We start from the raw sequence: 24,150 nt of genomic DNA on the forward strand, positions 1-24,150 counted from the left end.
AACACCCAAATCTCCAACGATCCCATTCAGATCCAGAAATTTTGTTGGAAATAGGCCTTGATATTCATGCAGGAGTTCGGACACCTTATCGACTATATCTTCATCCAAATAATTTCCTATCTTCGTAACTTAGGCTCTTCTTCAAATCCTATATTTACTTGTTTAGTTTTCAAAGGCTCTGATATATCTGGGTTTTCTGCTTTCAGTCTTTCAACTTCATGCTATCCTTTTGTCTCTGGGATGTTAATATTATATGATTCGTCTTCTTCCTCTTTAGGAGTCACATTGTAACATTGCAGTGCATGGTGTAGTTGTGCACTCCAATCCAGCTGAGCCCATTCGACCAGCTCTTTAGGCATTCTAAATATAATTGCTTTTATCTCTTGGAACACTTCATTAATGCATTCAAACCCATCCTCGAAACTAAAAGTCAATAAGAAAATCCCTCTTAAGATATCCAATTTATTTGTCCCATGGTGAATCTCTGTTTCCAAATACCAGTTAATTGGGATTGTATCTAAGGTATGACAAAAAATGTGCATACATTCTGGTTGTAGTTCCATTCCCTAAGCTTTAGTCCAACGTACCAAATGATCACGTGAATCATTCTTCCCATTTTTTTTGTTGTCATCTGGGTATTAGCATACCCAAACCTTAATCTCATCATTCTTCTATATTCCTTCAATCTAGCAAAGCTCTCCTTGTGTGTACCCCACTAATGGGTAGGCGTAGCGCGCAGTGCCAACTCCAAGGCTTGGAAGTGATGTTCTTCCAGTACTTTCTTTTCAAATTCATATAAAAACATATCCAAATCAATCAAACCATCATAATGCGGAAGCTTCCTTACCTCAGTTGCGACACACTGCAATGATTTTTTCATCATATTGCAACGTAGTGTAGATACTTCATGAAACCGATTCTACCAATGTCCAATCTCTTCATTTGAGTTTGAAGTGCAAGAGTTATCCCTATGCCATACAATTCATCCATCAGCTGTAGTATTGTTCCAATCTTCATTTCATGCTATAATCTTGTATATCTGATCCAGATGATCATCATCTTCCACAAAGTCACGAACAAGTTCAGTATAGCGTGCTCCCTTTAAAACAACTTCCTTTTAAATGTCATTTTCCACTTCTTCAAGTTGATTACCACATCCATATCAAAATCCCAGTCAATTCCTAGTAGCATGGGGTAATGGTTACTATCATCCACTATTTCAATGACCTCAAAGTTAGTTAGTGCACTTGTGCCCTCAATGTCTACCGTTATAACATATAAGCGCCCCAGCAGAATAATTGTTTGTTGATTCGCCATGCGTAGTTGAATAGGAGACCATTGCATTGCAGGTCTCCCTATCCTTTCCCACATCTACTTGGGTAGTACATTCACACTAGAACCCAAATACATGATGACTTGGTCCATTTCATATTCACCTATTTCCGCAATCAACCTCATCTCGTGCCTCGTTCGCTTCTTATGCTTACCAATTTTTCTAATGGTGTGTTGTTCAGCAGGGGTGTTTTCTTTATTTGCGCACTTGTCGATTAACTCTTGTAGCCCTTCTATCGCTTTCTTATCACGTAGAAACTTCATACAGGTCTTTAGAAAAGTATATAATACCAAAGGATCTACCTCTTGTGTCATACTATTTTCCAGTGTTTTATCTTGGCTTCCTTAGGTGGAGGCCTCAGTGAAGTTCTTGTTTGCTTCCATGAAGGTCTCTTTAGCTAGATTAAGATCAAAGTCTAGATCTTTCTTGGTAGCCTTTCATACCCACTCATCAGTCTCATGTTTCTTTCCCTTATCTACACAAGTGGCCATCCCACTTCCTGTTACTATATTGATGCTATGATCTTCTTCATGGGGCTCCCCTCTCATCATCTAGATGTTCTACGTAGCTTTTTGGGGTTGTGTCTTCTTTTCTTGCATTTTTGTTATAAGGATTAGATATTCCTCTATCACATGGTCAAACTACCTACAATACTCACATAATGGATGCATGGGGTTTGAGAAATCTCGCACGAAGTGTCCTGGTTCGCCAAAGTTATAGTAAATTATATGCCCTCGTCCTCTTCCAGCTCCACCCCCTCTTCCTCATCCTCGACCCTAGAATCCTCTGTGCGCTACTCTTGCACCTCCTAAGACCGGTTTTCTACTTGCATTTGGTAGGTAGGAGTTCTATCCATCATTAGCTCGTAACTCCTACAATGGCATTCGTCATGACCTACAGATTTACAAAAATTACAAAACAACTGCTAGGGGGTCTGTACAAACTTCTGTAGTAAATTGAAATTATCAGTCACATAATGTCTTGTAACCTAACAGATAGTGCACCATGGTGCATCTCCCATGCTTGGCCCAATGGTATTCTCTGGTGTCAGGGGATCAGGCCCTCTACCAATAAGATAGTTCTGATAAACCGAGCAATGGTCCTTATCGTGCCTATGGCCCTTACATTCCAAGCACCAGACTTCAATGTGCACCTTTGGCTGGGCTACCTTTCCTTTCTTTATGATCTGAAACTCCAAGTGCATGCTTTCTAGTTGTGAGTGAATCTGTTGCACTCCAAGGTTTGTATCCTGTATGGGCGAGGTTTCCAGCCTCATCACGATTTCTAAGGCTTCTACTTGTGTTGCTATCTTTTTGTTGTGATAATGGAAATCTTAAGTGTGGTAAGAGTGATGTGATATACCAGTCTTGATGTTGGGAACCTGTAATCACCATATTGGCCTTTTTGATTAGGCATTTCAACCTTTGATCAAAATATCAGAGTGTCTCATCTATCTTTTGTCAAATTTCTATAAACTCAATCACCGACTGTGCCTCTGACTTAAGCTTCCTAAAATCCTTGTTCAAAGATTGTTGGGTCTCTGCCAATGTCGCGTTAGGGTTATTCGTGCAGTACTTGATGTACCACATCAATGCTTGATGTTTTAAGGTTGTGACCAGATGTGCTTTCTTGATTTTATCATCTGTAATCTACTGTGCCATCCATACAGCTCCTGCAACAAACCATAATCATTCTAGGTCTTCGCTCCCGACCCCTTTAAAAAATAACATCTTCATCGTGTTTGCCATGTTGAATGGTGGAGTTGGACGTGGAGGTGGAGGTGAAGGTGTTTGAGTATGAGTTGGAGGTGGAGTGGACAGATGAGGTATCCTCGGGATACCCTCCTTAATCAATTGTACTACACATTGCGGTGTAGTTACAATTGTCCTTTAGTCTTCACTCGATGGGGATTCGATCATCGGACTGTATTCAGATTTTGTTCCTTGATTTATTCTAAAGAATCTACCACTTCACGTAGCTCCAAACATCAAGGTAATTGCATAACCCTATTTTCACATAACAACATTTTAATCCATGTTTTCAATGATTTCAGATACTTACCTCATGGTCCCTTGAAGAGCCTATGTTTTGCTTCGCTATAGCTGATAGTTTGATCAACCGCAAACTTAGTCACAAAACTTCCAAGTGTACGATCAATCCAATGATCCACGACCTGTGTGATATTTCTTTCAAATGCTTCCAGATGTTACACTAGTTCCAGAGTCCACTATAGGGCCGTCAAGCATCCACATCCCTTGAATATTGGCCAATCTAGATAACCACTCATGTAGTTCATCGGGGAAGAAATAGAAGAACACTTCAGTCTCGTCCATGTATAAATGTCTCTGCAACCACTTCTCCTTGGATAATTTAGGGCTCCTATTCTCTTGAGTTGAAAATGCATGCACTTTCCATTTAATCCATTTCTCAATATATTTCTTTGTAGGAAACCACTTATCAATCATCTCTTAGATAGATCTCGGTCCTGACAATGGAACCATTTGCTGTCAAGGGGGCCTGCCCCAGGTTTAGAGTTATTCATGCCAACCAACATAATCCTAACTACTAGCACTTTTGGCAACAACCTGCATAGTGCAATTTGTAGTCTCTGGATGCAGAAACATGGTTCTAACATCCCCCAACACTGATTCGGGTGAGACTACAACCTGCGCTATGCAATTTGTTGCCGAAAGGGCCAACAGTTAGGGTTTTGTTGGTTGGTGTGAATAAATTTGAAGCTAGGTCAGGCCCCCTTAATCTAACACATGCTATAATAATTTCTCGTGGTTTGATGAGCACACGAAGCATACCAAGTAGCAAGCGAAGGAGACACATGCACATGCATGTAGAATCAAGCAAACACCAAGACCATTGAAGACTCCACACACTTTTCCATGCAGAGGTGAAGATATGGTACACCACGAGCACACTCATCACTCTACAGCATAGCAGCTTGACATGAACAACATAGCCAGCATGTGCATACCATCAGTGTCATGTCTGTGTCATGAATCGCCTCGATGTTATAGACATTTTTGTGCCTTACAGTTCTAATCATGAAATTTCCATAAACCAAGGGATCCTAAGTCCCTAAAAGTGTTGTTCCGGCCCCTAAAGGAACAAGGTCAAAAAATTACAGCTTCTCCCAGAAGTTCTCCACCAGAAACTGCTCAGAATCAGTCAAATCAGGACCATTTCAGCTGCTCCAGTAGCTAGCTGCGTTGCATAGCACCCAAGTACACTAGCTAGGTGCGTTGCAATGCACCTAAATGCACTACCAGGGTGCGTTGAGCGGGAAATGACAAATGGCAGTGTCATTCCGCGAGGTGGACAGACAATGGAAGCTTCCAGAATCTTCCCCAATGACACTTGCCTCACTGAGTTCGACCAAGGATGAGTAAGAGGCTCTCAGTCTCCAAGTGGAAGCAAGAACTGACAGAGAGAAGCCACTAGTCAAATTATAAGCTGACTCATCCTCTTTGCATACATCTATATATGGATCCCTCATCCCAGAGATCCAGGGGCTGGAATTTTGTATATTGCAGAGAATTGCTGTTGGTTTTGAGATAGATATCAGAGTATTGGGTGATTTATGCTTTGTTGGAGGTGAAGAGAGGATTCCTTTGTTGGGAGGTTGATGCTGGATCAGGAATCATCGGTTTTAACTCCTCCTGGACTTTCTTGTTGTATCAATAAAACTATTTGAGTTTCTCCTGCATGCTTGTGTATCATTGATGTTCATTATATTTGCATGTTTAGCTTAAATATGATCCTAAGCTATTTATGAATATAAATCCATGTCTTTGTGTAGTTTTCTTCTTCTGTGATATTACAGGAACTTGGTGAAGCTGGGCAAGTAAGGGAGCAGGTAGCTGGAAGCTGTCAAAGAGGAGAGAGATTGGATCAAAAGGACTAGCGCAAGACACAGGTTGGTTCATCCTATTCCTCTTCGTTTATAGTTCATAAAGAAGAATACGAAAGTAGTTTTCCTTGTTTGTTTCTAAGGCCACTGTCACACCTTAGTGGGATAGGGTCGTTCTGAGTAGACACTTTTCCCGTTAACAAAATGGCGACTCCGCTGGGGACTGTGTCTAGTTAGTTTGTTTGTGTTTCTCTTGTTGTTTGTTTCATAAACTTACAAGTAGCAATCGAACTGCATTTGCCATTTACAAATGCAAAGTAGACATCTGCTACCTCAATCCATTCACTCGATCTATTTATGATTTGAACAACTAATTCAAAAATGATCTGATTGCCCTTTGTGATAGATCTTGGACCTCCTTTAAATCTACCCTCTGATTGTGCATTACTGATTGCTTTTACTCGACCAAAAACCATAGATTAAACTGCAAACCGTGACCCTGAACCTGGATAGAATTCTCGTTTCTGCCCCAGCGCAGGCTCTGTGAAGAGATTCTGCATTTCAACGCAGTTCCCGAGAGGGCTACCTGCGCTGCAATCCAGTTTCTCTGTGTAACAGGTGCGCTGATCAGCCTAGCCTTGTGCAGCTGAGGTTCTTTGCTTCATTTTTTCAGTTTTGTCTCTGATTTTTGCAGCCTGTGATCAGTATATGTGTCTATTTAAAAAACCCTTTTATTTGCCTTAATTCCGCCTCCTTTGTACAAAAAGACTGTAGATGTTTTTGTGTGTTTGTTACATCATTTACAGTTTTCCATTGAAAAAGTAGAATAGTCATACTGTCATCCTTTGATTTAGATCTGTCGTAAGTGTCGATTTTGATCATAGGAGAAAGTTTATTTGTTGTTGACAATCGATTATGCTTTTACTTTTGCCTTTGGTTTGAATTTGTGACTTTCTAGTGTCGAAACGAGTACTTATTTCAAAATCATAAAGTGTCGTAATCATCTCTACCTCTTGATTTCAAAAAGAAGCTTGTTTGTGTTTGTCACTTAAAAGCAAATTCAGATTTGTACATCAACTTTCTTTTTAGGCATCAATATTAAGAAAGTGAAAAACAAATACATGCACATGTGCATTTGCATATTGACAGTCTGTTTGGCTTGATTTAGGAAAGTGAATTTACAGTGTGCTCTTTGCTCTTTGCGAAAAGATTGTGTCTTTCTTTTCCCTTTGTAGCTAGGATTTTCATGACTGAAAAGAGATAAAAGTTTGCTTATCATCTTTAGATTGCATTTTAGGAATTACATCTACATCTCGTGGTGAACCCAAAAGGCAAACTTCATAAGAAAGATCAACTTAAAATAAATTGAATGAATCTAACAACGCTTTGGAACTTAACGCACAACATTTAGAGGTCTAGGATAGAGACGTATTCCGACGTCGTAAAGCCTGGTAACTGTTGTCCTCACTGATGGTTGGGTGATTCCTCCACTTTGAGACGATAAGTGCCAGTACGGACTTGTTCTCCCACATACCGTCGAGTATATATTGGGAGACCCCTATAGGCTTAAAACCTTTTATCCATAGGAAGACGTGTCGGCCGCCCTACTGATTGCAATGCACCGAACACAACATTCGAGAAGATTGACTGTCGTACCGTAAAAAGTATTCTGCAGTTTTTCGATTGGTTTGGTACTCCCTCTACCTAGATCTCCAGAGCAGTCCCTTTTGTTCCTTTTCAGACTCCTTAACGAAAAAGGTCCATCTGAGCACTTGTCACTTCAGGCTCATTAAAAATCGAAGGAGACTAGAGTCATCTTTTGTTTTTTCTCGACTCTTAAAAACTGAAAAAACAAGTTGTGTCAAAGCGTCTAAAATTTATTTTAATCGGAATAACATCACTGTTCCCTCGTTGGTCTTATAAGTTAGTCTCCCTTCATTGCAAGTTCTTGTAGAATCGCTAGGAAATCTTTTGGATAGACTAGATATGTCTGAACAGCCATCGACATCCAGGACTGTGTCGTCTGACACAGCATTAGTTGAGTCTCTTGCTGCTACTCCAATGATGTTCACCGGTATACCATCTGTCCCGGCAAGTTATCAAAAACAAGACGGAGTCCAATTAGGGACTGCTTCGACGACATGGTTAGTTTCTATTTCTTCATCCGAATTATCATCTGGTATTTCTTATGTTGAAACTCAACAAATTGATCCAATGTGTCTTAAAAGGCCAATCTACCCTTTAAGTACTGGATTGCCACCATATGGAGGGCAGTATACCTTTTCATTGTTCCCTCCCAGAGAACAACCATATGGGAGTTTACAACAAAGTTGAGGTCAAACTGAAATTACATCCAGTGGTTGGGTACCAATACTGCCTCAACAACCAAGGGTTGTATATTCAATGCAACCAGTCCACCCTGTGTCAGATATTCCCACTATACCTACTATGGCGACTGCATCGCAAGTACAAGCGCTACCTGTTGAATGTCAACCCCAAGTTTCTCAGGTTGCAATACAACAGCCTCTTGTCTCAACGACTCAATCACAACCTCAGGTTAGTGACTCCTTATCTGGAGTGACTCAGGCTCAAACAAGTACTATGACTCCTCATCTTGGTCAATCATCCAATATTGGACAACAGAAAATGGTCCAACAACCAGGGCTGGTTCAATCTCAACAACCGCAATTCCAGCAATCATATCAAGGACCTGAGCAACAAGTCTTTGTAAGTAATGGGCAACTGCATTTCCAAAACGGTTATCAACAACCATACTATAATGGTTATGCCCATCAACCTTGTCAAAGCTGCCAGCATCAAATACATTATACTGGTATGTAAAGACCCACTGCTCAGGCGATTCCATCTTATCCTGGGTATGCTTCGCCTAACCTGAATCAACAGTGGCCCTTTGTAGCAACTCTAGAATTACCAGATCTAAGCCAGCTGACGAATGATCCAATTGCTTATGCCCCTTGGTGGCTAGCGATTCCGCATAAACCTCCGTCAGATATTCCTAAATTTAATGGAAATCCGGGTGAAGACCCGTCGAATCATGTGATGACATTTCATCTATGGTGTTCATCAAACACCCTAAACGATGATTCGATTAGGCTTCGCCTTTTCTAGAGGACGTTAACTGGTCCGGCAGCAAAATGGTATATTGAATTACCTAGATCTTCGTTTGACAACTTCAGTACCCTAGCCACAACCTTTTTAACCCATTTTCAATTACCGATAAGGTACGAAACGGGAACAGAACTTCTTACCAATTTCAAACAAACAATGGACACTCACATATCTGATCATATACATGAGTGGCGACGTCATCGTAGAATGGTGAAAATGCATGTTCCTGATCAGCTTTTAGCTGAATGGTTTATTAAGTCATTATTGCCTTCCATCACGGAAGATGTGGCAAAGGGGGGAGTCGTAACAGAAGAGCAAGTTATCGCTCGTGCGCAATATTTGGACTTAATTTACACTCAGTCCGGCACGCTCTACGATAAAATACCTGACGCCCCTAGACCGGAATTCTCAGTTCCTCCTCCTCCTAAATCAAACAATGACTCTCATGCTGGCAATGGCGTGATTGGCGCAACAGACACGAAATCGACAAAGGCTACATCTAAAAAGGCCCATAAGATTTCTAGTCAAAATGCAAATGAGGAACTTCTTACCTCGGAAGTAAATGCCGTGTCGACCGACAAGGGCAAACAACTAAAGCAACCAGGGGGCAAGAAGAAAAAGAAAGGGAGAAAAAAGAAGCACAATAAAGCTTCTGCAAACCCTTCTGGGCAAAGGAAACTTATGCGATGAGGATCATCGGACGAGAGATTGTCCACATAAAGCTGAAGTTAAAGAACTCTTTAAGAGTTCAAAAACCTCAGCAGTATTGACTGATCCATTTCCAAACCCAGGAACCAAACTGGTTGCTAATCAAAATGCTTCCCGATTACAAGTGCTTATGTTGTCTATCTCAAAGCAGCAAAACGATGCTTTGACAAGGAATAAAGATTACGGGAATCCACAGCTGTCGAATAACAAGGCTAATGAACAACCTAGTAGTTCGACAACAACTTTGACCGAAGTTGTGCCACCCATCATTCCTGAACAAATGATAAAGTCGCCAAAGGGAGTAGTACACAAATCGACATTTAATCCTCGTGCAAAAATAGCACAGAATTATAATATAATAGAGGACCTGGCCTAATCGCCGTCCGCTATGTCGACACTTGAGGTACCACAAAATTGCCTCTCCCAAGAGCAAGCTTTATTATCAGCAATAGGTGGGAATGACCCAATGGATTCCAATCTTGTGGCCTTTGATCGTAAAGGATATGACCCTCAGTTACCAGCTCAACTAGCTTTTCTTATTCAAGTGAAAGCCCTCAACAAAACTATTCATCGAACAATTATTGATGAGGGGGCATCCACATGTATTATGTCGATGAGTTGCTGGAAAAATTTAGGGTCACCACCCTTGTCGCGATCATCAACAATGTTAAAAGCATTTGATGGACGATCATACACTCCATACGGGATTTTAAGAAACTTGCAGGTTGAACTGGGGGGTAAAACAGTAGAAAATGATGTTGAAGTAATCGACGGAAACCTCGATTACAACATCCTACTAGGAAGACCCTGGATATATGCCATGGCCGCAGTTGTGTCGACCTACTTCAGGAAGATTGCATTTCCCTTCCAAGGAGGAATTACAATCGTCGACCAACAAACATTTCTCCCCAACAGTTCACAAGTTACGGAAAGCATTCCAATTATCCATGGAAGCAATGATTCTCTCCAAAATATCGAAGTAGGTCTCCTAAAAGACCCTGCCTTAATGGGTACTTTTGCCCTACCGCCTCCGAGTAATCTGGCAGAAATGGCCACAGTGGAATATGAAATCTTCTATATCTAATGGATTTGGATTCCGAGGACGGTTCTTATCTTGTGTCTACCTCGTTAAAAAATGAAACAAGGAGTCTTGAGGATGGTTCTTTTACTGTGTCAACCTCATTAAAAAATGAAACAAATCCCCTTTCTCAAAGGTAAACCTTCATTCCAACCACCAAGTTGAATGCAATGAAGCTTGGGGGGCATGCACCTCGATTTGCGTTATTATGCTGGGGGCATGCAAACACCATGAGCAGTGTTACCGCAGGGTTCAAGCTTGTTAAAAAATAAACCCGCCTCGAGCAGTTTTAGCACATAGTTCAAGCTCGTTAAAAAATAAACATAAGACATGAGCAAATGTTTCCACCCGCGTTTAAGCTCGTTAAAAAATGAACTATTCCCCGGTAAATAACCACCGTGAATGTAACATTTCAGCCATTAAAGCCTTGGTCGTGTTTGCACCGTCACCTCCATTTGATTGTTTACCTATTTTGAGGAACAGCTGCGAAGAGTGATTTCACTAGCCATCCTTGTGACACTGCCGTGATTGGAAAATTCCAAACCTTACCTGGAATCAGCTGCTACCCATTTTATCACTCGTTCCTCAAAAGATGAGTCTTCTTTAAGCTCTTTTCAACTGACTCGTAAAATATGAAAAGATTGCCGAGTTTTGGCCTTCCAGCTCATTAAAGCGACCGGAAGTGCTATCCCTCCTCTAGATTTTAATCTTTTTGAACCTGAGGGATTATTGCACAAAAAGATCGAGCGCTTGTTTTGTTCGGCTCGTTAAAACTATCGAAAATTCATCCCTTCTGTATTGTTTTATACTTTTTCGGACTTAAGGGATTAGATGACGAAAAAGGAATTTTGGAGTTACCTTTACGTACCTTTTCAGACTCTTTAAAAATGAAAAGGACCGAGTTATCTTTGTCGTTAAACTCGTTAAAAAGATTAATAGCGACAAACTTGTCTTTAGACGAGAACGAGTTTCACTATCGCTAGGCTCGTTAAAACATAGCAATGGGTTTGCCCGAAGGGCAAACTATAGAACAAGCATATGTTATCCTCCTCAAGCTTGACAAAAATAAAGAGGTACTGGTCAGCAATGACTGGGGAAAAATTGGGAAGAAACTCAAAGAATCTTTATTGGTAGCAAGTCGCTCTTGAACATGACACTTCCACTCCGTGCCTGAGTCGGGTTGGGTTGTTTCATTCACCGGTCACATCACCATGGTCACGCCATACCATCCACATTTGGGGTAAATGCTACCAATCCATCACATAAGTGTCGCCGACATGTTCAAGAGAAGTCATCCAGAGAAGTCACCCGTGTCGCATCCACTACCATACATTATACTTCATTCTTTCATGACCGCCATCCTGAACCATATAGCATCAGATCGTTTTCACCTCCATCAAAATCATTTGCTCCGTTCCATGTCATTGATGTGGGATTCATCAAGGCCCTCCTTTGATGGACCGCTTCTTGTCGACATCAGCTCATTATCCGAGAAGTTGATCTAGGGACACCCCATTTAGTACTTTGAAGCTTGCATGCCTCAATGGCAAGTTTCTCACTTCCGGCGACAGGTATACATCAATGACCTTCAACCGAAAGATTTTTGCGTGGTGTTCGAAGCCAAGTCCTTTATTCACACCACGTGAATTGTACTGCAGTACCTTGAGTGTCATCATCATTATCGGTGATTCCTCTCGCGCTTGTTAACAGTTTACATCATTGACTGGTAATCAAGCGATGTCTTTCCATGTTCGACTTCAAAACATTTCTCACATGGATCGACTTGTACTTCGAGTGAAGATCGGACGAGATTGAAGACCCCGGATCTAGTTTCATCCATCCGGGCTGCGATATATATTCAGGAGAATAAAGACATTGAAATGTACAGCATTGCAGCACAGATAATCATCCTACCAAAAGGATGATGGCTCTATCAGAATCATCAGTCTACCATCAGACGATTGTCTGTCCTATGTACATGAAAATGAATTTATAAAGCTGAGCATGGGAATGCTCGCCTCAGCTAGATCATGAAAACAGTATGAAGATAATGTATTGTATTGTATCTTATTACAGGTCTCCTCCCAGCATTGAAAGAACTTCGGATCCTCCTAATAAAGAATTTCACCCAATAAACGGCCTCATACTTTAGGGGGCAACTGTTATAGACATTTTTGTGCCTTACAGCTCTAAGCATGAAATGTCCATAAACCAAGGGATCCTAAGTCCCTAAAAGTGTTGTTCCGGCCCCTAAAGGAACAAGGTCAACAAATTACAGCTTCTCCCAAAAGTTCTCCACCAGAAACTGCTTAGAATCAGTCAAATCAGGATCATTTCAGCTGCTCCAGTAGCTAGCTTCATTGCATAGCACCCAAGTACACTAGCTAGGTGCGTTGCAACGCACCTAAATGCACTACCAGGGTGCGTTGAGCGGGAAATGACAAATGGCAGTGTCATTCCGCGAGGTGGACAGACAATGGAAGCTTCCAGAATCTTCCCCAATGACACTTGCCTCACTGAGTTCGACCAAGGATGAGTAAGAGGCTCTCAGTCTCCAAGTGGAAGCAAGAACTGACAGAGAGAAGCCACTAGTCAAATTATAAGCTGACTCATCCTCTTTGCATACATCTATATATGGATCCCTCATCCTAGAGATCCAGGGGCTGGAATTTTGTATATTGCAGAGAATTGCTGCTGGTTTTGAGATAGATATCAGAGTATTGGGTGATTTATGCTTTGTTGGAGGAGAAGAGGGTATTCCTTTGCTGGGAGGTTGATGCTGGATCAGGAATCATCGGTTGTAACTCCTCCTAGACTTTCTTGTTATATCAATAAAACTATTTGAGTTTCTCCTGCATGCTTGTGTATCATTGATGTTCATTATATTTGCATGTTTAGCTTAAATCTGATCCTAAGCTATTTATGAATATAAATCCATGTCTTTGTGTAGTTTTCTTCTTCTGTGATCTTATAGGAACTTGGTGAAGCTGGGCCAGTAAGGGAGCAGGTAGCTGGAAGCTGTCAAAGAGGAGAGAGATTGGATCAAAAGGACTAGCGCAAGACACAGGTTGGTTCATCCTATTCCTCTTCGTTTATAGTTCATAAAGAAGAATACGAAAGTAGTTTTCCTTGTTTGTTTCTAAGGTCACTGTCACACCTTAGTGGGATAGGGTCGTTCTGAGTAGACACTTTTCCCGTTAACACTCGACCACATCACTATTTTGGGCCATATTTGTGTAATCAATGTAATGTAACGTGGAAGTCCAAGAGACCCACAGATGAAGTTAAAGAGTCATGTAAGTCAAAGATTCATGTAAGTCGAATAGTCATGAGGGAAGTTGAACAGTCACAAGGGTTATTTTCACCCTTGGCTATATATACCCCTCATTTGTATTTGCAAAATAATTTTCACCTTGGCTCCTCCCACATAGCCTTGAGAGTATGTAGTCTTTTCTTTGAGGAGCGAGTAGTGGCTCTAACGCCCTGCTATCAAGGTTAGTGATGTATGGATGTGCCTTGGAACTTTCACTTAATTCAGAAGCCCGTTAACAAGCCAGCACGTTTTCACGCATGTATTGTATTCATTTCTAAGACTATTCTTTGGATTCTTGTAATGCATGTTGCTTTAACTTGTACTAAGATAGTTGAACTATTTCAATTGTTTTAGTGCATATACTATTGGAAATGTGTTGTATCAGTTGATATCAATGTCTCATCCATGTGGACTACTTCTTCAGACACTCGACAGACTCATTCTTGTAAACTTGTTATAACGACTGTCACACTTGTGTGGACTATTTCGCTAGGTGTTGTACATGTTATTTGATCACCTTTTGTTTGTGACTTCCGCATCCTTGTGGACTACTTTATCAAAAGCTGTGAAGATCCTATTGTGTTGTGTGTCTCTAACTGAGTTGGGACTATTCCCTTTCGACTTGAGACTCACTCTCACCCTCTCCCTCCACAGTGAAATAACTTAGATACAAGTTACACTAAACACTCACCAGGCACACGAACCTCATTCTTTGAAGACTAAGTATACCACTCTCATGTGCTGACAAGCAAGAGCTAAGGCATATATTTATGATAATGGCAACCAGGCCATCATATCGGATGGGACTCCTACACCAAATGGTGTGAGGTCTAGTTTGGACTTCATACCAGAGAGATCCCCTAAATGTTGGAGGGTCCAACACCGTCAACATAACCCTGCATCTAGTAGATTTTATAATTATTCTTTCACAATGTCCTTAAGATTTGGGTTCATCCTTCTCTAGGGTTGGCGCATAGACTTGCATCTCTCCTTGATGTAAATATGATGAGTACAAACTGAGGATGCAAACCCTTCATTTCCTTATAATCCCAAGAAAAATCATTCAGTTGTTGCACAATTGTTATTCTTGTTTGGCCAAGAGAGAGGGGTTGATATTTAAATTTTTGGATGGGCCAAATTCTAAAATCTTGACATGTTATGGACTTGAGTCAACATGGCATAAGTTAGTCCAAGGACTACTCCCAAATTCTTTCATCAACTCATCAATTGGTATGGGAGTGGGGGGTTGGTTCTGAAGGATATGGTCAATGAGGTCATCTTCATCAAGTTGTCTCCCTCCTATAAGAATATATAGAGTGAAGATTGGGTGGTGGTTGTCTGATACAATTCATACTCTTACTCTTCTTCTAACCACAAGGGTAAGCCATGCTCAATAGAAGGTTGAGCAGGAGGATACAATACTTGTTGTTTTGATAAGTTTCCATTCTTAATAGTCATGTTCCCAACCTTACAACTAATGTAGGCATCAACAATGGCCAACCAAGGTCTTCCTAGGATGATAGGATAGCCATTAAACTTTTTTTTCGGCTGGAGAACTAGGAAATCAGTAGGATACTCCCAAGAATCAATGGAGATCATAACATCTTAAAAAATTCCCTCATGAGCTACTATGGATCTTTCTGTAAGATGCAACACTATGGTGGTCTTCCTCAAATCCCCTTAGAGATATAGCTTTAACACGGCTTCCTTAGTCATCACATTGATTACAACTCCAATATCAATAAGGTTATTAGGGACATAATGCCATCAATGTTTACATAGACTACCAGGCTTCCAGGGTCTAGATATTTCTGAAAGATCATCCTCCCAAGCATCAAATTGGATAGTTTCCCAACAACATTGATAGTGGAGGTGTCTCTTTTTCTTCTATCGAGATTTTTGAAACATTGTTCCTTGATAAGCTTATTATAGATGAGGACATCTTTAATGGACTGGACAAGGGGAATATTAACACACAAATTCTTCAATTCTTCTAGATGTTCAACCTCTTCTAGGGTGTGTTGGCTAGGGTGAATCAACCTCTCAGGAAAGGGAGGTGGATTGAACTGACAAGCACTCTCTTCCTTCTCTTATTCAAGCTCTTCAAGTGGAGAAGGTGGGTGATTAACTGGGAGAACTCTTCTAGACTGAAGGTTGATCTCCTGGATTTCCAAAACATAAGCAGGATAGGATGTCTCTCCACTATAGACCTATTGTGCTTGCTTGTTTTTCAGTTTTAGATTGGGTTGAGCATGCATTTGAGGTTTCTTAGGTGGAGTAGGATTAGTGAGTTGTGGTTGAGATTGGGGTGGAGGCAGTAAAGCATGAGGATGGATGAACTGAGGCCTCTGCCATTGGGATGGGTTGCCCCATTAAGGAGATTTGGTTGGATATGGATGAAAAGGATGGTTGATAGGCTGAGGAGGATATGGATGAACATAAGGCCAAGAAGGAGGTGTGGACCATGATGAATGAGTGGAAGAGTGATGTTGACAGTGTTGGACACGCCAACATGTCAAGGGATCTCCCCAGTAAGAAGTCCCAATTATACCTCAGACTATTTGGTGTAGGAATCCCAGCAGCGGGTCATATGGTAATGCCTTGACCGTGATTTCGAATAGAGGCAAGTAAGATAAGTCTGTTGGTATCAAGGGTGTGACAGCTACAACGAGCTAAGGAATGTGCATGAGAGGTTCTAACACACAGGGCTTGAGATGAGTGCACCCCTTGGAAACCTGTACTAGTACTCGGCTTGGAAGGGAACACACGAGTGAAGATGCATCACAAGCTGGAAAGCAAGTTAGTGAGCAATCCAAAGTGATGGTTAAACCAACAACACATTTTAGAAATATTCATACATACTTATACAGAATAGTCCATACGTGCATGCGTAAGCAAACAATACATATATTATTTAGACTAAACCAGATAGTATAGAATAGAATACAACATATGTATGAAACATGTTGGATCTATTATATTAAGAAGTGTAAGTTCTAGTCATATAATACATCCATGTCCAACCACTAGTTCCAATAGTGGAACATTATAGCCACAACCGCTTGCTTCTCCAAAGAGATGTACTAGCTCTGTGTAGGGGAGAAGCCTAGGCTCGTTACAATATTATCCAAGCTTTCTCTAAGATACTCCTATCGAAGCCTTGCTAACCAAAATCCTATGCAATGAGTTATGAGGAACTATTTATAGCAAAGGTTGGGGTGACCCTTGACATTCCCCTTTGTGAAAGTTCAACTACCCTCATGACTCTTCATCTACTCTATGACTGTTACATCCAACTATCGACACTTGACTTACACTTGAAAAGACATTACATTACAATGCACATGTACCCATGTGAAACAAAATTGCTTGAGCAAGCCATGTTAGACATCACTCTGACTTAGACAACCATGGAAGTCTAACTCCTCAAAATCCTCATGTTGATCGGCAGTAACATATTGATGCCAATATTAGTTGTCCTTGATGGTGTCCATGTGCTTTGCGATGACATCTGTCTAAAACTTGAATCTTGCCTCCATAGCATCTGGGTACACTGCTCAGGCTCCTCTGTCCAACTCGTCTGAAAGTATGCACATCATTGTCTTCAATGCGGACAGACCAGCAACATACTTGTGCATGATGTTTTCACTGATGGGCAAGTCTAGGCTAGTGCCAATGCACATCAACTCGTCGAAGTACAAGTTAAGCTCTAGTTGGACCTGTTCTTTTGTCTTCACATGGGTGAGAGTCCCAATAGATGGGATCACATGTGAGTGCACCACAACATCCATACTCCTGAATACTCATGCATGGGAAGCCTGTATGCTAATGATGAGTTGCGAGAGATCTTCATAGTTTTGGATATGACTCTGGATACGTGATTTCATCTTGACCGCATTGGCCCTCATCATCTTAGGCAAGTGAAGCAGGGCCACCTTGCATTTCATCATCCATGTTTGCATGTCATCAATAGCAACATGAAAGTTTGTCAAGATACGTGATCTTCTAGCACATCGTTGTTGCCATCCGTTGAGATGGATGATTGCCTTAATCACGATAGCAAACTTAGAGTAAAATGCTCACATAACTGTGTCAAGGGAAAATACTTGAACTAGTATTGCCTTCTTCAATTTAGCTCGGGCGGATGTTGTCACAAACTCTCCTCCTTGCTTGGATGTTTGTATTTCCTTTTCCATTCGCTCATTCTTAGCTATCAGAAAGAGAACACTTGAGCTAATGGCTTCGGCATACACTTTGGTTGCGTTGGCCAAGGCTACTGGGTGTTTGCACACATTAGTCACAATCACTCATTCTTCAACTTGTGCAGGAGATGTATGATCCTCCGGAGTTGACACTCTGCGAGACTACACAACTCTATGTTGAGATTCGTCGAATGAGATGTTGTGCATATATTCTTCCAGCTAATCACCAAGGATCTCAACACCTTATTATTCACTTGAGACTTTCTCATCATCTAGATGTGGTGAGGCGGGTAAGTCAACATCTTAGTGGTGAGGCATGAGGTCGTTGTCCTGTTCCAACTCTTTCTGCTCCATGTCTGCATCCAACTGTTGGAGTGCTTGTTCTATCTCATGAGCGAAGTCTTGCTCCTGCGATGGTTCACCCTGTCTGCCTAATGCCATTTGTTATGATGATTCTAGTACCTGTATGAGTATTATTTCGTTTGTTTGCACATGTTGTGCCCCCTACTGTACCTGTTGTTGTTGCGCTTCCCTCTCCTTTTTGCACAGCTCTTGTTCCTTCTGAAGTTGCTCCCTCATCTCATGCAACTCCTTCTCTGCTTCTTCCATTCTTCTCTTATCCCTCTTCCTTTGCATGATTTGCATGTCACACTAGTGCCTCTTTGCCTCTATAGCCATAGCTTCTTTCTCTAGTAATGGATCTGCTTAGAACTTGCAGCTTTGCTCTTCCTCCATGTGATTGACAATCTTCCTCTTACCCTTGTCACGCACTGGTATACTTGCCTCGCTTCTACTACTGTTGGTGCTCTCCGTGATGCTGCTTCATGTTGCTTTGCTAACCACTCCACAGCGAAGCCAACCTATTCATTAGGTCTAGAGAAACTATAGCAATATCTCCATGGGTCCTCCTTGGCCCAATGAAATGCCCCATGGATACAGTTGAACTGTACTCTCATGTAGTGATCCTTCATAATGCAATGTGGGTCATACGGATTGTAACTTCGGAGGTCGAATGTATACTCCTTCATCTATTCTGCTTCGGCATTTGCTTGCCTGATACTCTGGATCTCATATAGCCCAATCCACAACAGAAGAGCGAACCAAGGTGCCTTCTTCTTCTAGTGCAGTATAGTTGTTAATCCTATCGAGATGTGATATGTTACTTCCTGCATGACAAGTATGTCGAAGGAAAACTTCAATAGAACATGCAGAGGCTTCTCCACGTTGAACATTCGAATGAATATGTCGGATGGTGAGGCATACCAATTAGCAATGTCTATCAGTGCCTCCATTTCTTCCTTTGACATGCAAGGTGGATCCTATTCGAATATCATCTTATAAACTGGTGTGAAAAAAATGATCGGACAGTCGTGTGATTACTCCTTTGAAGCTGCATTCAGACAACAAGTTGAAATATGTGTTCACAGTAGTCTCCGTAGGTGACCATGCCCCACTCCAAGCCCGGGAGCTCCTGTCAAGCACAAATTGCATATAAGATGTAGGCGGACATGTAAATCTATGCATGCATACCTCCCGTTGATTATCGAGCCTTCGTTACTTATTCCTTCAATTGATGAGCCAACATGCTAGACTAGTTACATGGTTTCCTTCTCTGGTGAGTTGGTCCAGCGTGATCACCCAACTTTGTGGGAAGGTTTCAATGCTTTCTTGGCCATACAGTTGACATGAAAATATGACCCAGTATTGATACACCTTCCACAATATCTTTTTCTTGTAGATATGGTCCAATGTCAACCTAAATCAGGCCAACTCCTTTATCCAGTTCTTCAGAATGCCTATGTAGTTAGCACTGCTGTTGGGTAAGCTGAAGGGAGTGTTCATGATAGTCATGGGCTCTGACGTCTGATACATCTCATCATAATCTCATGCTGAGAAGGTTGCAAGCTTCATCTCACTGACATTTCTTAAGTTCATCGTCTCAGGATCAATGTAAGAGACGATGCAATGTATCATGTCTGCGCATGGGAACGCAGGGTATCAACATGCAATCCTGTACAAGCCGGACTTGTGAATGTTCAAATACACTTGAAGGTCTTCAAGGTCTTCCTGAAAAGTGCCTACAAATGCTTCATTTATCTCTTGTCATTTCAGTTTGATGTCCTTATCTAGAAACAACTTTGTATCTTCATAGATTGGTAGACATGCGGACACCTGTTCAACTGCTGCTCCAGTTGTACTTTTGTCAGTGTCTTTTGATCCCGCTCTCTTGGAAGCCATTGATATTGTACTGCTAAGAGGTGAGTGAACACCTGAAATATATAGAGACAAACCAACATGCATGGAAAGAATTTTTTCAATGAAAACCAAAGCAAATTCGGGGAATGACATAGCACATACCTGGGGAACTGATAGGCAAGATTGCACAATTTCTTCTGGGAGGCTGGGTGACTGGTTGCTAGAACTACGTAAAAGGAAGTCAGAGCTATTTGAGAGGAAATACTGGTTTCTGGATTTATGGAATGTGCAATCTAGACTGGTTGTTGGGTGTTGGGAGTGACTGCAGGCTCAGGACTTCATTGCATAATTTTTTGGGCCGACAATCATTGTCCCTCAGAAATGCGCAAAATAGTCTTAGAGGACAGTGCCTAGGCATAAATGCACATTTATGGAGAGGAAGATAGGGCCTTCCTTCCCTAAATTGCACAATGATGTCTCAGTGAAGGCAGAGTCTGGGCTAAGGTTGGCCAAACCCACTGACAGGAAATTGAAAGAAAATATGGAGGTGAATGCATGGAAACACTAAGTGAAAGCAGAAGTGATTGACAGTGCATGAAAACATGAATGAAATATTTAGTAAACAGATCAACATGCATGTGGGTGAATTTAGTAACCGAATCAACGACCATTCATGCAAAATAGTTTCATGCATGCGACAATAGTGACATGACAATGAAAACTAAAATAGTGCTAGTACAAGCTAGTATACATGTAAGCGACAGAAAGCATTCAAATAAATCAAGCAAACAACACTCACACAAGAAAAAACACAAAAAGTGACAGAAATGTTGAAAAAGACAAGTTGAGGCCACTTACCCGTGAATAGCTTTGCCGGATGTGTTGAAGAGTCTTGGATGTGTTGTGGGATGTCATAGCTCCAATATCGATGTGAAATAATGAGCTCTAATGTGTCGAATAAATAAGATTTGAGTTCATGACGAACATGCCACAAATCTAGGAAAAAGTGACACTTGGAGGAAAGTTTCTAAAACAACTTTGCATGTAACCTCCAACTACTAAAAATAGCTCCCTGAATCATGGGGAAGCTTTTACATGCTGCCTTTTGTTATTCCGTAAAAAGCAATCCATGCATGAAAGTCAAGTTTCCTTGGTCCTGGGTGGAACTGGTCAACCCAACTGCTCATGCACAAAGTTGCCCAACTGTTGGAAGGAAATGCACATTTCTGGCTAGGAGTTGGGCTAGTTTCCCAGGAGATTTGCACAATTTCTGGGTAGAGTAGTTGACTGCTACCCAGATTTGCGCAACTTCTGGGCTGTGCAACCCTGCTGGGGAAAATTGTGCAATTTTCACTATGAGGGTTGATTAGCAGAATTGTGTAATTCTGGAGCCAACCAGGCTGCCAGACAGGATTGTGCAATTTCTGGAGGGAAGGTTGGTTCCCCTCCAGAATTGCACAATTTCTTGGGGTAGCTTCTCAACCTACAGTTGGACCAAGTCCGGATGAATAGTCTGTGAGGGGAATGCATCAAGCTTTGATCGATAGGTTGTCTTTATGCAAGAAAAACATTGAAGCTTGTGTACTTGATGAAGCAAGACAAGGTGTTGTGAAAATTTGGTAGGGAGGCTCCAAAACAAAGCTAAGGAAAAATTTTGGAGGGTGGTTGTAGTCGCTACAACACTTGGTGACACACTGGTAGAACTCCAGCTCTTTGAATGGACCTTGTTCGTGAAAAAATTCTAACACATCCTGAAGTATTGTTTAGTTCTCAGTTCAACTTGGATGTTTCACACTAGCTTGATTGTAATATGTAGCATCTTCCAAGATCTTAGTCAATTGACACACATTCCAAGCCAAGGAAACACAATTGTTTTGATTGGGGTTGAGGGGTATATTAGTGCACAAGCAGCATAGTCGTCAGAGTCTTAGTTTCATCTCTGGTGTTACTCCGCTGCCAGCAGGCCTAGACAATAACCTGGTGGAGTCACATAGGAACACAAGCATTGCTCCGCTGCCAGTGAGCCTGGTCAGCACCCCGACGGAGTTACTTGCATCACCTCTTTGTGCAGGAAGCCTTTATCTTCTTTTGCCTTATTCATTTTCATTTTGAATTTTATCACTTTTCATTTTTTTATTTTCGTAACTATGCATAACACTTATTCATTTCAAGGGCAAAAGAGGGATCCTAAGTTATTGAGAGTAGAAGAGGTTGTTCCAGCAGAGAAGTAGTTTATTATACCTCTTCCGTGTCTGTTAAGGTTCCCCCCCCACCTTACTCTACTTGACTGAGTTGATAAGGGTTAACTCAAAAACAACCAACTAGAGTAGGTGATACTATTTAGCACGCAAGCATTGTGTTTTCACCAAGGTTCACTTTGAAAAATAGGTATTTTCCTTCAACGTATCATGGACTAAAAGTAATAAGTTCTTCATAGAGAGGCAAGATGATATATAACCAAGTAGTGATAGTTGTAAAAGCCCTCTTGTACTTTACCTAAACTATTTCAAGAGTCATACATGGTTTCATGTGATGCTAACCTATGAATGAAATGAGAAAACTAACAAACAACAAAGAAAATCAAGAGCAGAAGCAAAAGTGAAAGAAAAGCGAGTAAGCAAACAAGAAAGCAGACAAACAAACAAACAAAGCAAGTAAGCAAACAAGCATGCAAGAAAACTAACTGAAAGTAAACACTACTTCTACTCCTAAGCTAACGGTGCATGGGCCTGATCACATGAAGTGATATTTCCAATGCAGCCACCAATGCATTGGTTGACCCGTGTTGGTGAAGGTTTGGTCCGCAAGCAACCTAGTTGTGCGAACCAACAAGTAAGAAAGATATAAGAATGAAGACAACCACACTTTGTGTTTCAAAGTTCCCATAGGACATAAGTGAGTACAAGTGCATGATGAGCAGTTCGTGGACCTATCATGTGTTGGGCACATATAAGGTGTCTTTTATAACTCCTAAATGCCTTACATTAATTATTGACCCGGGTAAGCCTTTTTGTTTCAAGAGTGTACACAATATGTGCAAGTGATCAAAATCGTTATATCTACAGAGAGTAATGCTTTAAGATATCTTATTTATTTCAATACAATAGTAAACGGATCAAACCATAACTATAAAACTTGTAACTTCAAGGGGATTAACCTATTCAAGCACCAAAACTCAATCTTAATAAAAAAAAGTCCTAATTGCAATTACATCAACTGAATGCACCGTAGCGATAAAAGAGCTCTTTCAGCTGAATCTAAATTTCTGCATAAAAGTAATACACCTGATCTAACCAATAACACTCTGGATTTCAATTAACAAGAAATGATTCTTACCTAATAATTAAATCAATCTACGACATAAATAAATGAAGCCAATCAATATAAATAATAATTAATGCAATGAATACACAAACTCAACACTAGTGAAAGTAAATCAATCGTAAAGCTATAAAACAGAGTAATTAAACTTGTAGTAAAAGAAAGGTAAAACTATAAAACAGGGAACAACAGTGAAATCCACCAGTGACCAGGCCCAAGCCGCCAATGATTACTACTTAATTACTTCAGAATATTGCAAATAAAAAGCAACACGAATTATATATTATTCATCAAATCCAAATGTCATTACAACACGATGTATCCTTTAGAATAATGCTCTATATATTAAAATTACAATTGAAGTAAAAAGGCAAAAAATTGTTCTACTCTATACGTTTTTCCCCTCTTATAGTCAAAGAGGAAAAGAGATAAATGTGATTCCTCAGGATCAGGAGATCCTAAGGAATTCACAACCAAATACTATTATCAGATAGTCTTCCATCTTGCGTTGATCCTCCTGATTTGCTTCTCAATTGACCACATAAGACATGCTCTTTCCTCCCTGTTTAGCCTTTGCTATTCAATAGTTTGAACAATCGCTGTCCCATTCACTAATCTTTTGAACAGCCAAATCACATCAAAAGCAGTTTCGTTCACTTTCTATCGAAATTCTATCAAAACCTTATTACATCATGGCACAAATGCATAAAAATGAGGAAAAAGATACTATAATCAAGAGTAAATTTATACTTGTTGCATGGCCCAACATACTCCCCTACTTACCTTGTTTCATGTCCTCATGAAAGGAAGTAGTTATCATGTAATGCAGTTAAAGAGTAAGCAGGAAAGACTTTTTCTTTATCCAACCTAAAACTGTGCTTTTGTATTAAAAGTGCAAAGGTTGTCCCTTCATGACCGTTAGGAAACTCATAATCAAAACGGTATCCTTCAGGAGGGTACCAAATAATAGGGCTCCTAAATCGACATCCTAGCTAATGTGGTCCTTCC

The sequence above is a fragment of the Pinus tabuliformis genome, chromosome 7 (genome assembly GCF_031772625.1).
Source record: "Pinus tabuliformis cultivar Carrire ecotype Pingquan chromosome 7, CPIR1, whole genome shotgun sequence".
Classification (NCBI taxonomy): Eukaryota; Viridiplantae; Streptophyta; class Pinopsida; order Pinales; family Pinaceae; genus Pinus; species Pinus tabuliformis.